This window comes from Sebastes fasciatus, chromosome 10 (genome assembly GCF_043250625.1).
Source record: "Sebastes fasciatus isolate fSebFas1 chromosome 10, fSebFas1.pri, whole genome shotgun sequence".
Lineage (NCBI taxonomy): Eukaryota > Metazoa > Chordata > Actinopteri > Perciformes > Sebastidae > Sebastes > Sebastes fasciatus.
The window spans coordinates 30,958,173-30,973,085 of NC_133804.1; the positions used below are offsets into that span (position 1 = coordinate 30,958,173).

General features: G+C 42.3%; 1 protein-coding gene across 1 annotated transcript in view; it reads left to right on the top strand.

The window, feature by feature from the left end:
• The window catches only part of pttg1 (PTTG1 regulator of sister chromatid separation, securin), a 324,950-nt gene that overhangs the window by 770 nt on the left and 309,267 nt on the right, over positions 1-14,913 (top strand). The gene's annotated exons all lie outside the window — the stretch shown is intronic.

Below are 14,913 nucleotides of genomic sequence, written 5' to 3' on the forward strand. Positions count from 1 at the left end.
TAATTCTCAGGAAAGAAAACTGAATAATTCGCCCCTCTAGCGTGAATCTCTGGTATAAACTAGGCTAATATTCATCAGTTTTCATTCATTTTTGAGTATTTAGTTTACTTAGTACTCTCCAATTCTCTCTCCTTCTCTCACTCACTGAAGGTCCTTTCAGAAACAATGCGTCAACGGCACCACTGCGCTCTGAAAGCAGTTATTTCCAACGGCTTGCGCCACGCCACGGCAGCTTTGCTGTGATGTGCGGCAAGCGCAGCTCAAACCGCGCTGTCGTGTTGCGAGCAGCTCTCCTCCGTCAGGAAAAGACATTTGGTGTAGCTCTATTGCCGTCCGGGTGAAAACAGTAGAACCAGAAACATGTTGAGATAACGAAAAGGGGAAAAAAAATGTGTGAAAAATTGTCATGAATCGGTAAAAATGCGAGAGAATTGTGACCCCGCGAGGAAACTGGGAGAGGGAGATGAAAAATATGAGTCTCCCAAGAAAATTGAGAGGTTTGCAAGTATGTCCCAGACACACCTAGCAAAACAGTTTTGCACATTTTTAATTAAAGGGATAGTTCAGGTGTTTGTATGCGGTACTTATCTATAGTCAGTGTATTACCTACAGTAGATGACGGTCGACACGCCTCCAGTTTGGGGAAGCAGACAGTAGTTACCGCACGGAACCAAAACAACGTCAGCAAAATGTATTTTAGCAACCTAAAAGAATTAAAATTACTACGTTTGTAAAGTGAAAATGTGACTGGAGGTTGTGAACACGGCACACGAACGAACAGCGGATTGTACCGTGAAAGTGAGACATAACGCACGGGACATGAACAGCGGTCTCCTGGATGAAAGCCTTGTGTTTGTTGGTACCATCCACCTCCACTCCCTCCCGCCCAACCTTTTGTCTCTTTCGCTTTTTAAACTACGTCACCACAGCACGTTCCCTGTGCATTCACTATTGCCGTGGATGGGTTTACATTGTAGTTGTCGTCTCCTACCGCTGCTAAAGGGTGTCTTGTGCGGCGTATATCGAACGCCGACGGCTATTTGACGCTCCGGGAATGAGAACAGGCTGGATTTGCTGCTGCCCCCGTCCACAGCAGTGTATTGCTTTGCTTGTTTCTCTTTGCTTCTCCAAACTGGCGGCGTGCTGACCGCCATCTACTGTAGGTAATACACTGACTATGGATAAGCACGTCATACAACCGCACTTTAAAAAATCTGAGCTATCCCTTTAAGAGAGAAACCTTGGTGGTACTGCTAAATAGTCTCACTCTAACAAACGTGGACTTCCTTCTGGTGAAAAATTAGGTTTTGTTAAGAAAATGACATTTTCCTTTTACACTGACCATGACAGTGTTGTTAGCAAAACCCCAGGTGGGTAAGCACAGCTTCTCCTGCAGGCACCCATATGTTGCTTGTGTGATAGATGCAGTAGCATGAGGGGGTGGGGGGCATGTTTATTGCTTTTCATAATGTGCCACCAGTGTCCTCATGGTAATGAGGACTTTGCCCTACGATTGTGCCAGTTTAAAATGTTCCACTTCATCACCTTAATACCGGGCTCCAGCAACATTTGATGGCACAGGCTCCATAAGGCTCGCCAAACACATTAGCAGGTCTTGTTATTTCAGCATTAGCTTGTCAACACCTCATCTTAATTTCACCGCCAAACCACATAAATGGAGACCTCGAATGCTTTGGCTGCTTGTGTCGAGAGGAGATAGGAGGTGAGAGTGTGTGTGTGGGTGGAAGCACACAGGCGTATTTGTGTCTATGCCACTATGTATGGATGTGTGTGCGTGTCAGCATGTGTCGTAAAAGGCATTCTCCTCCTCAGAGAGATGTGAATTCAGAATAACAGACGCAGAGATAGGAATGGAAGGGAGAGAGACGGCGAGAGTGAGCGGGAGAGAGAGAGAGAGAGAGAAAATAATCTCATGCTATGTTATCCCTGCAAAACCTGACAAACCACCCCCGAGACTGATCTGGCTTAGCATTCAGTGTGGTTAGGGGCTTGTTTGTGCTCCTATGATTGGAGCAGGCTGGCTAAGTTGGCCTCATAACAGTCCAGTCACAGTGGAGCCCAAGTGGAGTCACGCTGCCTAGGGATGGCAGGCCTGTCTCTATCTGGCCACAGATATCAATAAAGGCAGCAGTGCAGTCTTCTGGGAGGCTGGACAATCCAAATTCTCTCCCCTGAAGGAGGGTTATTAATTGTCCCGATGTTGTATGTGGTCTGCTTGCACAACATGGTGTTTTGTTGAACATTGTGAATTCCAGGCATGCATCCCAGAATGCAATTAGTCCTCTGCCATTAGATCAAGCGACACATGTCTTCTCGCCTCGTGCCTGGTCTGGAATTACGGCGAGGGGAGGGAGAAAAGAAAGAAATTAGTATGGAAATTAGCTGTCTTCAAAGCCGTTGGCGTTAAAGGTGGTGTAAGGTGCTACAGGAAGGTGGCAGTTCCCTTTGCAGATATCCGAGGGAGAGAAAACGCAGGGATACAGGAGGATTGATTTCCTTGGGAGACTCGTATCCCTCTGTGCAACGTGGGATTAAGGAAATGGCACATGAAAGGCATATCACGCTGTTTCGTGTACACTAATTGCGCATGCGGCATGGAGGGGTCTGGGATAAGCAGATTGTATTTTAACATCACACACACTGTTTTTTGATCCATGGAGGGTTGGAGGTCCTTGACATTTTAAAATAAACACATAAGAGTTCGTAATCTTTGCTCGAGCCCGATGGAACCGAGCCCAGGCCTCAGAGATGAGTCGGCTTTGCCTTCTGATGCTTTTCTTCACTTCCTCTGGGTAATAAACGGTGACAAACTGACACATGTTGAAGCTCTACTGCGGTCCCTTAAAGGTACGGTAGGTTTATTCTGATCTAGTTTAATCATAAATTCAATACAGCAATGTATGATTTGAACACAGCCATCGGTATGCAGGTTCACTTTAGTTCCTGTGTTATCAAATAAGTCAGCGCTTCATGACTTCAGCACCTGAGACAGTGTTCAGGGTGGATGGCGACATCTGCAGCATGCACACAGGAAAAACTGGGCTCTACCGAAGCTTACGCTAAATTTACTTTCAAAATATAATATAAAGCCATATTTGAAGTTTAAATCTAAGCTCATAGGATAGAGCACATTTTACTGGGGATGCAAAGTTGGAGAAATTACACCAAACTGAACCTCCGAGAGGTCAGAAGAAAATGTGAAAATTTGTATTCCCAAAAAAACTAGAATGACTGTATGCCTCCGCCAACAAGCCAAGTTGCGCTTTATCATTTTATCCTGGAAGACATTTGTGTGAAATTGTCATAATCAGCATATTAATTCTTGAGTTATGGTTGTTTTGCGAGGTCACATTGACCTTTGACAACCAAAATCAAATCAGTTCATCCTCGAGTCCAACTGGACATTTGTGCCAAATTTGAAGAAACTCGCTCAAGGTGTTCCTGAGATATCGCGTTCACGAGAAAAGGTCGGACGGGTGAACAGCTGTCGCCGGCGTGGAGGCATAGAAATAATAAAGTTTTATAAATAATCAATTGAACTTTTACTCACTCATTAACGATACAATTTATTCTATTCATTATTTGTATATCCATTCAGTGTTGGTCAGCTGTGCGCCAGGTTACGGTTGCCAGTTATGTGCTGAGGTCAATGCTCCTTTGAGAAGTGATATAACTGAACTGAACAACGTGCTACAGTGTGATAATGTGTGAACAATATGAGACCTGAGGATTAATAGTGCCATGGCCCATCAGCTGCAGCGTGATACAGTACGATTCCTATATATTATAACTGTATGCTGTACTGGTTTATATAGAACATAGATACTGATATTGATTTTTAGCAATGCATTTATGCCTTTTATTTATGCAATAAAAGGTTAAACCTGCATGTTGATGACACAAAAACTACCTGGTTTAATTCTAAAGGAACAGTGTGAAACATGTCGGGGTGATCTATTAGCAGAAATGGAATATAATATTCATAACTATGTTTTCATTAGTGTATAAACACCTGAAACTAATAATCGTTGTGTTTTCCTTCATATCTACATATAGGGAGCGGGTCCTCTTCACAGAGTCCGCCATGTTTCTACAGTAGCCCAGAATGGACAAACTAAACACTGGCTCTATAGAGAGCCTTTCACGTATTTATTTACCTGAAGGCCACCGTAGTTCTCCGACACGCTTGTGAAACTGCGGTAACGTGAGCCGCAGAGTGGTACCGACTTCCGTTGCTCCTAAAGTAGTGTTATTATGGTAAGAATGGCGTCTGATCGAGGCGAACGGCGTGACCACGGTTTTGCACTCGGCGGCTCACGTTACCACAGTCTTGGAAAGGGAGGAGTGAGAGGGAGGGGTACTCTGTTGGTTGCAATCTGCAACCGCACCACTAGATGTTGCCAAATCCTACAAACTGCACCTTTAGGTTTGGGTTAAAATAACAACCTGGTTAAAGTTAGGAAACAATCATGGTCATGAGTAAAGGAAGAACTACGTGGTTAAGGTTAGGGGGAAACTTGCAGCAATGGTTTAAAATAAAAACGTTGACTGTTGGTAGGACATGAGATTCAAACAGCCAACATCCAACCAAACAGGTTTTGAGAAGCTACCACGTCCCGCTACTTCCACCTTTGGTATTTTTTTCTGGGTGTGAGCAGTCTCTTTAAAACAAACACTTTCTTTAAAACTCAGCTTCTTTTATCTTTAGTCTTCAACACTCCTTGATTAGTCATTTTTGGCCTAAACAGTGTGCTTGGCAAAAGCACAAAGTAAGTCATTCAGACTAGTTCCAAGGTTATATATATTCATTAATAAAGGTTACATACTATTTATCTTTCAATTTCTATTCCAGCTACAAGTTTCTACAGCTCCTCTTTTATTCCATACAACCTGAAGGCATGTGAAGGTCCTTAATACCTGAATATCTAAGATAATTGCTCTTTCTGGCACCTCCTGGCTTCATTATCTCTCACTATGTAGTGGGGTGGTGCTGCTTATTTTGGCAAGAGGCAATCTGGCCCTGAGGCTATGGGAATTCCTTTCCCCCATGTGTCAGCTAATGTTTACCGAGGCCTGAGGACTGAGGATGGATCACAGGATTTCATAATCCACTGCCCGTACAGTGGAGCAAGGGCAAAAAAATAATTCTCTTTGTGTCAACAGTTGTTTCATTCATGGGTAATTTCCCCATAGCTAGCCTCACGCTGCAGCCAGAGATAGAGAGGGAGGGAGAGATAGCAAGAGAGATGTCCACAGTCAAGTGCTCTGCCTCCCTGGAAACCGCTTCATGATTTGCTTGTAAAGCCTCGCTATTTGTATTCCACCTGAGTTGTTCCGTCTCATTCATGTGTTTTAACCAACCGTGTATTTGAATTCATAAGAGCCATATACTGTAAGTCAAGAGATGCAGATGATGTCAGCAGTTCTTTAAGGAGGGGGTGGGTGGTGGGGGGGATCTCTGGAAACGCTACTCAACAGTTTTCTTCTTGCTCTCTGGGCACTGGCTGTATTCCAAGACGTAGTTCAGGATAAATGCACTGTGGAAGTGAACTCTGAATGGCAGCACTGGAGGTAAAACTCACTCTCAGACCCGAGCACACACTGTGAAAATCAGAATTTCAGAAATGCGATATTTCATATTGTATAGAGCAGCAGTGCTTCCTCTTTGATACTTTCTCTTCTATTTTTCTGACTATAGTGGTTGATGGGTTATATCACACCTAAGAAAACATGTCCTGGAAAGGAACAACCATAGATTAAAGCAGTGTTAATGTTGTCAACGCAAACTGCAAGAAAAATATTTGTTGACGAGACTAAAACTAAATAAAAAGCAACCTTTAAAAAACTCTGAAAATTGTATTACATATTTTGGTCAAGGAATGAAAACTAAACAACAATGTGAAAGACAGACAAATGGACAATTTAACTAATTATTCTTTTAAAGGTGCTAAATGCGAGATTGGGAGCATTTTTTATTGCCTCCGCACGGCTCTCAACATGGCGGAGGCTCGCAACTAATGGTGCTAATGGTGAAAACAGCGGCAAAACTGCTGACAGAGCTAACAGTGTTAACCTGGGGAACTAAGAATTTAGTTCACATGAACTAAAAGGCACGCACGGCCCGTCAAGGTCAACAAAGCAAGGAGAAATTCGGATTACAACACACACAGCGGGAGAAAGACTTCATTATCTGCTCAGGTAGACATTACTCCTCTATATCTATATCTCTATATTAAATAGTTGTTTGATGCTATATTAATGCTCTGGATATCGTATAGAGCACCTTCAATGCAAAGTCTTATTCAAAAACCTGCAAGCATTTGCAGACTCATACACTGTAGCCTATTCCTGCAGAACAGTATCCTCCACTGCCCAACAATATCTCTTGTTCAGAAGTTGCATGACCTGTTGCACGACTGTTATTAAGAAGCATCCTACATTCAGTATTGTTCGGCATTTTGGCTGTCACCATGTTGTTTTTTTGCAACCAGAAGTGACATGAGAGGTAACGCCGTGGTAGCGACCTGTCAATCACAAGGTAGCCACGCCCTAAAGCATCCCCTGCTTTATGGTCTATTTGACTCTAAATGGGACCATAATTTACTAAATGAACATCATGCTGTATTGAAGAAGACTTGAAACTAGCGATTGAGACCATAAACTCATGTTTACAATGTTTACTGAGGTAATAAATCAAGTGAGAAGTAGGCTCATTTTCTCATTGACTTCTATACAATCAGACTTCTTTTTGCAACCAGAGGAGTCGCCCCCTGCTGGCTATTAGAGAGAATGCAGGTGTAAGGCACTTCAGCATTGGCTTCACTTCTCAGACCCCACAGTTGCCACCTGTGCGTAAATGAGCGTGCATTCATGAGAATTGCAAATCAGCATAATTAACGCCCCGATGATAACATAAGACTATTCATCCTTCCCCATTCATCTGTCTCAGCCAATACATCAGCACGGTGACGCGCTTTCTTCCAACAGCCTGACGCACATCCAAAATAAGTCCATGACGCACCTGGTAACACTTCCTGTTGATCTCATTATATACAGACACAAATTAACCTTCAGTAAGAGCATAATTTAAGTCGTTTTGCAATTTGAGGTGTTCATATTGATATTGTAGTGTTATACAACATCATCAATGGTCAATTCAAATTACTGATGATATTGTTATGCTATATGAATACATTTAGAATTCTATTATAATATGATTTGCAGAGTCAAACAGGATAATGTCAACATAATTATGGAGTGTAATTTAATTTTCACTCTCAAAATTGCTTCAAAGTAATGAAAATGTACAATCCTTTAGTGAAAAACGTAGGTTCCTACGATAAGTCTGGACCACTTAATTATGTTTGTACCTAAGAAACAAATTGAAAATACAAGTAATGTGGCAACTTAACAACAAATCTGTTCGTACCAGTGCTTCTTGCATGAAGCCCATCGTGTGTTTCCTTGACGCCACAAACATGACCACATTTCCTTCCTCATAAAAACACTTATGTTGATTTTCTTTTATATTTCAAATCATGTAGAGTTTATATCCTTATTGAAGAGATTGCACTTTTCCGTGTCCATGATGAGGCTTTGATGATGCTTTATTGCTTTGCGCATTACCGCAGACAACTGTCGATCAGAGGGATGGCACAAGAGTCGGCCGCAATTTGCATGTGTACGATACAAACAAGATGGGAACCCACTCGTGAAAACATTGCTCCGTGGCACTAATAATGGTCAAAAACTCCACAGGGTTCTTTTAAATTATTCACTCCGCAACTATCACACAAACACACGGAGCATTTGTCTTACCGCTGCCCACCTTATTAAGTGTAGTCACACAACAGAGAGGCTAGGAACAGCTTCTTCCAGACTCTGCTGCAGCCACACTGTTAAACTTCCCCATCAATATGTGTTTATACTGCTGTCAGTGCTGCAACCTGGTTCCTCCTCTGCTGTGTCCCTGAGTGATTACAAAGGTGGAACAACTCCACACTGTTTGTGGGCGAAACCATCATGGCCCTTTGCAGACCTCAGGATGTACATTACGCATGCCCGTGTACTTTTTCTCTCCTCCGCTCTTGACTGATATCTGGGCTGCACAGGACTGCAGAAGCAGGATCATCTTAAGGTGGATAAAGAAGGACTTTCACTATCATAACCCTGTGGATTAACTGGTGCCTTCTCTATGCTGATAGGAAAGTGCACTGCATTGCAGGCAGAGTATATGAGCACTGCAGGCAGAGAGTATAAGTCAAAGGTACATTGTTTGGCATTGTATCAGTGTGAATGGGCGTCTCTCGGTGTTCTGTTAGACGGCAGACGTATGCATCCGCTAGTTTGTTTTTAAACTAATACAAATACATTTAATGGGAAAAAAAGGAACATGAAAATGAAAACAGTGAAATTACAACTTCAATTCCATAAATAGCAGCGATAAAGAACTAATAATAGGAAAAGGAAACAGCAACAACGGGGAAGCAGAACATTAACAAACCATTAAAAACATCCTGCACCATCAGTGACCACCACTTACAGCTACGACTTATTGACTACTCTGGCACATGCTGTCTGCTGCGTTCACGTACCGACTGTAAAACTGAGCATCTTAGAGGGAAAAACAGTCACACCGACCTCCCAGTTGTCAGAAATTAGAAATTTCTGACAGCTTCCATATCTCCCGCTTGCTCGAATGAACGGTTGAAGCGGTGCCAACATTTCTGCAAAGCAACATCGTTGGCAGTTCAATGTAAATAGAATCCAATATCAACACGATTACAATTGATTCAGTTTAATTTAAAGGAGCTATATAGCCTATACGGTTTGTTTATATCTGGTTTAACTTGCTAATTAACAACTAGAAATATGTGGTTCAATTATAATTGCTAATTTAGGCTACTTCCCCACATGGTGTGACTACAGGGCTAGTAATAGCTTTTTTTCCATGCACATTGGCTGGCTTGGCTTGACTCGGTTTGACTCGGCATGTCAGCCCAACACGGCAGGGATTCGCATCTCCATTATAACAACGACCCCGCTATTTCTGTTATTTAAAAGCTTTTATTATGAAGCAACAAAATCAGGAAATATTGGGGTTTTATCAGCAGTGTTTTTTAAAGCTGCAGTAGGCAGAAAGTTTTTGGCATCATTGGGCAAAAATTACAATAATCACCTTTCAGCATATTGTAATTCAAGTGAGAGAAAACTAGACTTCTGCTCCTCCTCATGGCTCTGTTTTCAGGCTTTAAAAAATCTAGCCTGTGACGGGAGACTTTGACGAATCACAGGTCATTTCAGAGAGAGAGAGCGTTCCTATTGGCTGTGCTCCGCCTCCGGCTGGTGTGTAGCGCTTGGTATTTCTTCAACTGCTCTCAACATGGCTGCCGGGTCACAAGCTTTCTTATTTTACAGCTAAACAGTTGATCAGCGCTGCCTAGTTTGATCGGAGTTCACGAGTGATTGACAGCTGCTCAGATACGGCAAGGCTCCAGCTCGGCTCTGATTGGTTGTTTTTCCTGTGAAATCCCGCAGATGCCGTTAGGAGCACCGGAGGGACATGACTTTTTTTCCCAGATTACATGTCTCATACACTACTGTCAGGATATAGTGACCGTTTTATAATAAAACCATTTTATTCATATTTGCTCCATTCCTACCCACTGCAGCTTTAACAGGACTCCTATACAGCTGAAAGCGAAACAGTAAAATAAAGCAGATATCTGAAAGTACAAACAGGGACGCAGGAGAGAAACTGAACTCTAAACCACAGAGGTTTGGTTAGAAGCTCCAAAAGAACTGAGAGCTGAACACGCAGAGACTTTAAAAAAACGTCTCTCTGGTCTCCTGCACAGACACAGGCTTGTTTGAGGGAAGAAGAGGGGTTGTCATGTGTTGGCTGCGTCCGGTGATTTGTCCGCAACCTGCTTGGAGGCGGATCGGGGCGCACTTTGGCCCGGCTCCGGAGGTGGTCCATCTTGGGCGCAACTCGGCACGGCCAAAATGGAAAAAGCCCTATAAGTGAATAACCCTTTATAGGGCACCAACATGTAACGCTCCTACGTGGTAACAATAGGGTGTTCCCATTCGCCAAGCATGTCACGGATGTAGCAACAATCGCACTTTGCATGTGAATGTGCTACTGTGTGATATTTTACCGTTCCTGCTGCAGGTCTTGATGAAGTTATAGGCCAGTGTTTACTTTGCCATATTCAAATTGCTACAGAACAAACAGGAAAGTGACTCAGCATAGTCTTTCATTTGCACCTTTTGAATTAAAAGTTCTCCGTATAGGTGACCCGATTAGACGTTGTTCCAGCTGGACCTCGTTAAAGTGCACCTATAATAACCTTTTGGTGTGAATGACAAGTTGCATTAGTTCACCGCACAAAGCTCTTTGCAACGCCGTGCCTCGTCCTGTCTACAGGGGAGAGGTTGTGAATATGGACAATCTGTGTTATATATGGCAGCAGAGACGCCTCCATGAGAACACAACTCATTGATCCGACGCCTGCGTTCTCATATGTTTCATTAACTTTTGCAAGAAGATGATCGATTTTAGCAGCATGAGATCTAGCTCAGCTGGGGGCAGCGTATAAATTCAATTTAGGTCTCAGGTCGACAGACTATTTGTTTACAGTATTTACACTTGGTGTGGCTTATTACATGGGTTGTGTGTATGTGTGTGGGTTTACACACGTCAGAGTCAATAGACATCATGTCTGCATGTGATGGATCCTCAGGGCACCTTGTTTTTCTCACAGCTGGCTCCAGATGCAAAGAGAAAGGCGTGGATTCACTTTTACCCTCCTCGACTACACATACAACAGCTCTATATCATATTTCAACAAAACTTATTTATGTCAAACTGCCACTACGCTGGCGATAAGAAGTGATTTCTGACAAACAACAGAACGTGGAAATGTAACACACCCGCAAATCAGAGAGGATGATAGACGAATCATCTCTTTTAGAGACTAATCTCAACGACCACAGCAACACCAAAACCTTTAATTCCGCGTTTTATAAACAAAAGGCGGCGAGGCCAGCGCCCGGCGAAGTGGCCGCCTAACTGGAAGCTCACAACCCCTCAGTGTTAGATAAGGTTGTAATAAGATATAGTCAAAGCCTGGTAACTAATCTGATATTTCACCTCAGTGAGAGATAGGAAAGATATAAAAACGTATTAGGAGTGGGCACTAAGAGGATTAGAGTATGGAAACGGATGTGTGCCGGCGTTTTTAATCCACTCATGCTTAACCCTTTCAAGCCGCCCCAATCTGCTGCACAAAAACAATGATTATTTAGTCTTGCTTTTGATGGAGTCGCCGCCGTTTGTTTCAGACCGGTGACTCTCCGCACGCCTCCCACTCTCTCTCGTCTAATTTGGTTTAGTGGGAACAAAAACAGGTGAGCAGCAGGACTGACAGGTTTGATTAAGATTCTCTGTCCTGTGACAACACAGCACGGGGCCGTGTCTCTCCGCTGAATTACTCTGGGTTGAAGATTGACATTTGGTGGTCGGTTTAGCAGCTGTGTGTAGCATTCGTTTACATGAGCGTTTGCTCAGGTCAAGGTTATAACAGTTTTTACTTTTCAATTCCATTTTAGTTAAGGTTAGGGGTGGGAGTGCATTTGATAGTTTTAGTTTAGTTTCAATTTATCAGAAAGGTTTCGTTTTCGTTTTTATATATTTCGTTTTAGTTTTACAGTAGTTTTAGTTTATTTGTGTTAGGGACAGCTATTATGTCTCAGAAGTATGTAGCTATATTAGGGCTGTCAAAGTTAACGCGATGATAATGCATTAACGCAAATTTGCACACAGCTAGAGTGAAGATACTGGTATCATATGAAACTATAAAACCATCAGAACCGTCATACTAGCTTGTCGTGAAGGAGGCTAAATAATGCTCCAAAAAGGGGTCCCTTGACCTCTGACCTCAAGATGTGTGAATGAAAATGGGTTCTATTGGTCTCCCCTTTACAGACATGCCCACTTTATGATAATCAGATACAGTTTTGGGCCAAGTCATAGTCAATTGTAGTCCATGTTGATAAGAGTATTGAATACTTGACAAATCTCCCTTTAAGGTACATTTTGAACATATAAAAATGTGTGATTAATTTGCGATTAATCGCGATTAACTATGGACAATCATGCGATTAATCGCGATAAAATATTTTAATCGATTTGACAGCCCTAAGCTATATACATACAAAAGACATGGATGGAGAACTGTCTAAGAATCGCCATAATGTGAAGCAATTGCAGCATAGCGCCATCTCCTGGAAGGTCAAGTCCGTTCAACTTCTGTCATTCAGTTTCATGAGAATTGACAGAAATTCATGCCATCTAATTTTTTTGGTAGTGACATATTATAGATAGATATCGAAAAAACAAAAAAACAAATTAATTTACGATTATTTTTATTTTATTTGTATTAATGTTTAACCCAGGCAATATATCGTTTCACTTTAGTTTTTCCTTAAGGATATAGTTTTTTATTTAGTTTCAGTTTACAAAAAACATTTTCACTGATTATGTTCTTTTAGTTTCAGTTTGAGTTTACTTTAATAACCCTGGTTCAGGTTGGACCTCTGCATGTTTGGGCAGCCACCCACACACTGCAGCTGTGTGTGTTTTACATATGTGCGCATGCAATTAGACGTGTCGCCGTCTGTGTGTGTACACCGGGCGCTTAGTGGCTTAGAGCAAGCTAATCTCACATAGCCACACTTGGAGGACGTGAGATTAAGTACAACCAGACAGTAGAGGGCAATTAATCTTCCTTCCACATCCAGGCGGCAGCTTTAATTTCGGGGGGTTGGCTGATCATAGCATGAGTGTGCCGTGTGAAGAGGTGAAAACACACGTATTTGACCTTTTCGACATATGTTAACGCCGATATTAGTTTCAGGGGGGCAATACCGCCGAGGAGCCTTCCAGGAGGGATCGTTGCAGTCGAAATGAAGCCATCACTCTGGGAGAGACAGCTGGGATATGAGCAGTGAAGCCCGAGAGAGCCGTCTTGTTCTGTCATCCAGGTCTGCCCTGAAGGGTGGCGCCGGCGGCACCACCAATCGTGCGCCGTCTATCGGGACACGACCCCTCGCGACTGCACGGCGAGCTTGGAAGAGGAGCGTGGATGTGACCTTACTAGAAGGGCACGGCCATTAATAAAGCGCAGTCTGCTGTGGGTGGCGGCGGAGACGGGGAGAAATAACAGGTGTCAATCTTCATTAAACGTGATCTGCCGCCTCTCTAAATTCCAAATTATTCCCCAATTAAGAAGAAAAATGAAGGCAAGGATGCTCTCTAAATTTGACATCCTAATTAATTACTTCCTTCACATGAAGAATTGACTCATACTTCATGTCACCTTGGAGCCCTCTTGTGTGTGTTTCGCATCGCCAAATTAGCTCGCTGTAAAAGTTTTCAAAGTGGAGAGGGCTTTAAAAAATGTTTTGACAAGTTCTAATAATGCAATAATTTTAATTATAGCTTATTGTTTAATTATGTGTAATATCTGCATAATTGTATATGTCAAGGTATTCTCACAATACATCAATAAGTGACAGACAGCACGCTGGTTTTGAATATGCCACGGCGTTGATTGTGAGGAATAAAACTCAAGCGGTGATGGCAGAACTCACTGAAGACATAATTGGCTATACTGTGAAATGGGCTCGAGTTTTTATTATCAAATCAGTTGTGGTGAATTAAAGCGGTGTCTTTCATCCTGTCCTCTCATTTGTTATTTAGCTCCCTCGTGGCATCCCTTCGTCAATTCCATCCCAGATCGTAGCAGGCAATTTCATTCTTACAATCAATTACAGGTTGATTGTGAATGGCTTACTGTGAGGGCAAAAATGTTAAAAAAAAGATTGGAAATATGATTATACTTCCATGGGTAATTGCACCAATGTGAAAAAAAAAGATTTTACGACTGTCTGTTGGCGTCCTTCTCTTCCTCTTCCTCACACAAATCACCACAAATATAAAGTTCTTTACAGGCAGCACAACAGATTTTCGCATAAATGTAACTGCAGTGTGTGCTTGTGAACGGCGTAGTGATAGTTTTGCAGCATTACAGATGGCTTGATAAAACTTCCCTCATAATCATGCCTGCAACATGACAAGTAGATGGGAACATTGCGCATCATTACAGAACTTGGCTCCCTCCACGTACAGTAGTACATCAGTCAGAGCGCCTGGTGCGTGCTGAATGTATGTCACTCCAACTTAAAGCCGACGCCCTCCTTTGGTGCAATTTTTACACTTGGCAGAGTGATTAACGCGTGTGAGGCGCTAAATCTGGGTTGCCCAGAAAGCACCAGATAGAGTGCTACTCAAAATCCTTTCCACCTTTTTGTCTCCTGGCTCCCTCAGGCTCCGACTGTACATTTCCTTTTCTTGTGATGATCACAGGCGCAGTTTGAGTTGGTTCAGGGAGGGTGGGGGGTCACTGAACCCCCTAGTGACTGAAGAAATGCATGTAGGGATTTAAATATGAATTTATTGTAATGATGAATAGTATTAACCTTGTTGCGTCTTCTTATAGATTGATATATTGATTGATATATGGATGAGGAAGACTCATGATAAGGGTTGTGTTAAGGGTTGGTTTAAATGTATTTTTTAACTCCGGATGGATATTTTGGTTGTAAATAAACTTGGGATTCTGTTCATATATTTAATTTGGGATGTAAATAAATCTGGGATAGTTTATATATGATATTATATTATCATTCTATGATATATGAGTTCATAGAGGAGAAGTGAGAAAGGGGTAGGGAAATATAAGTTTTACTCCTACCTTCTCCTTTTCGGACACTATTACTCTTGTTTTGTTTATTATTTTGTATCTGTTTTTATTTATTTTTTTGTTC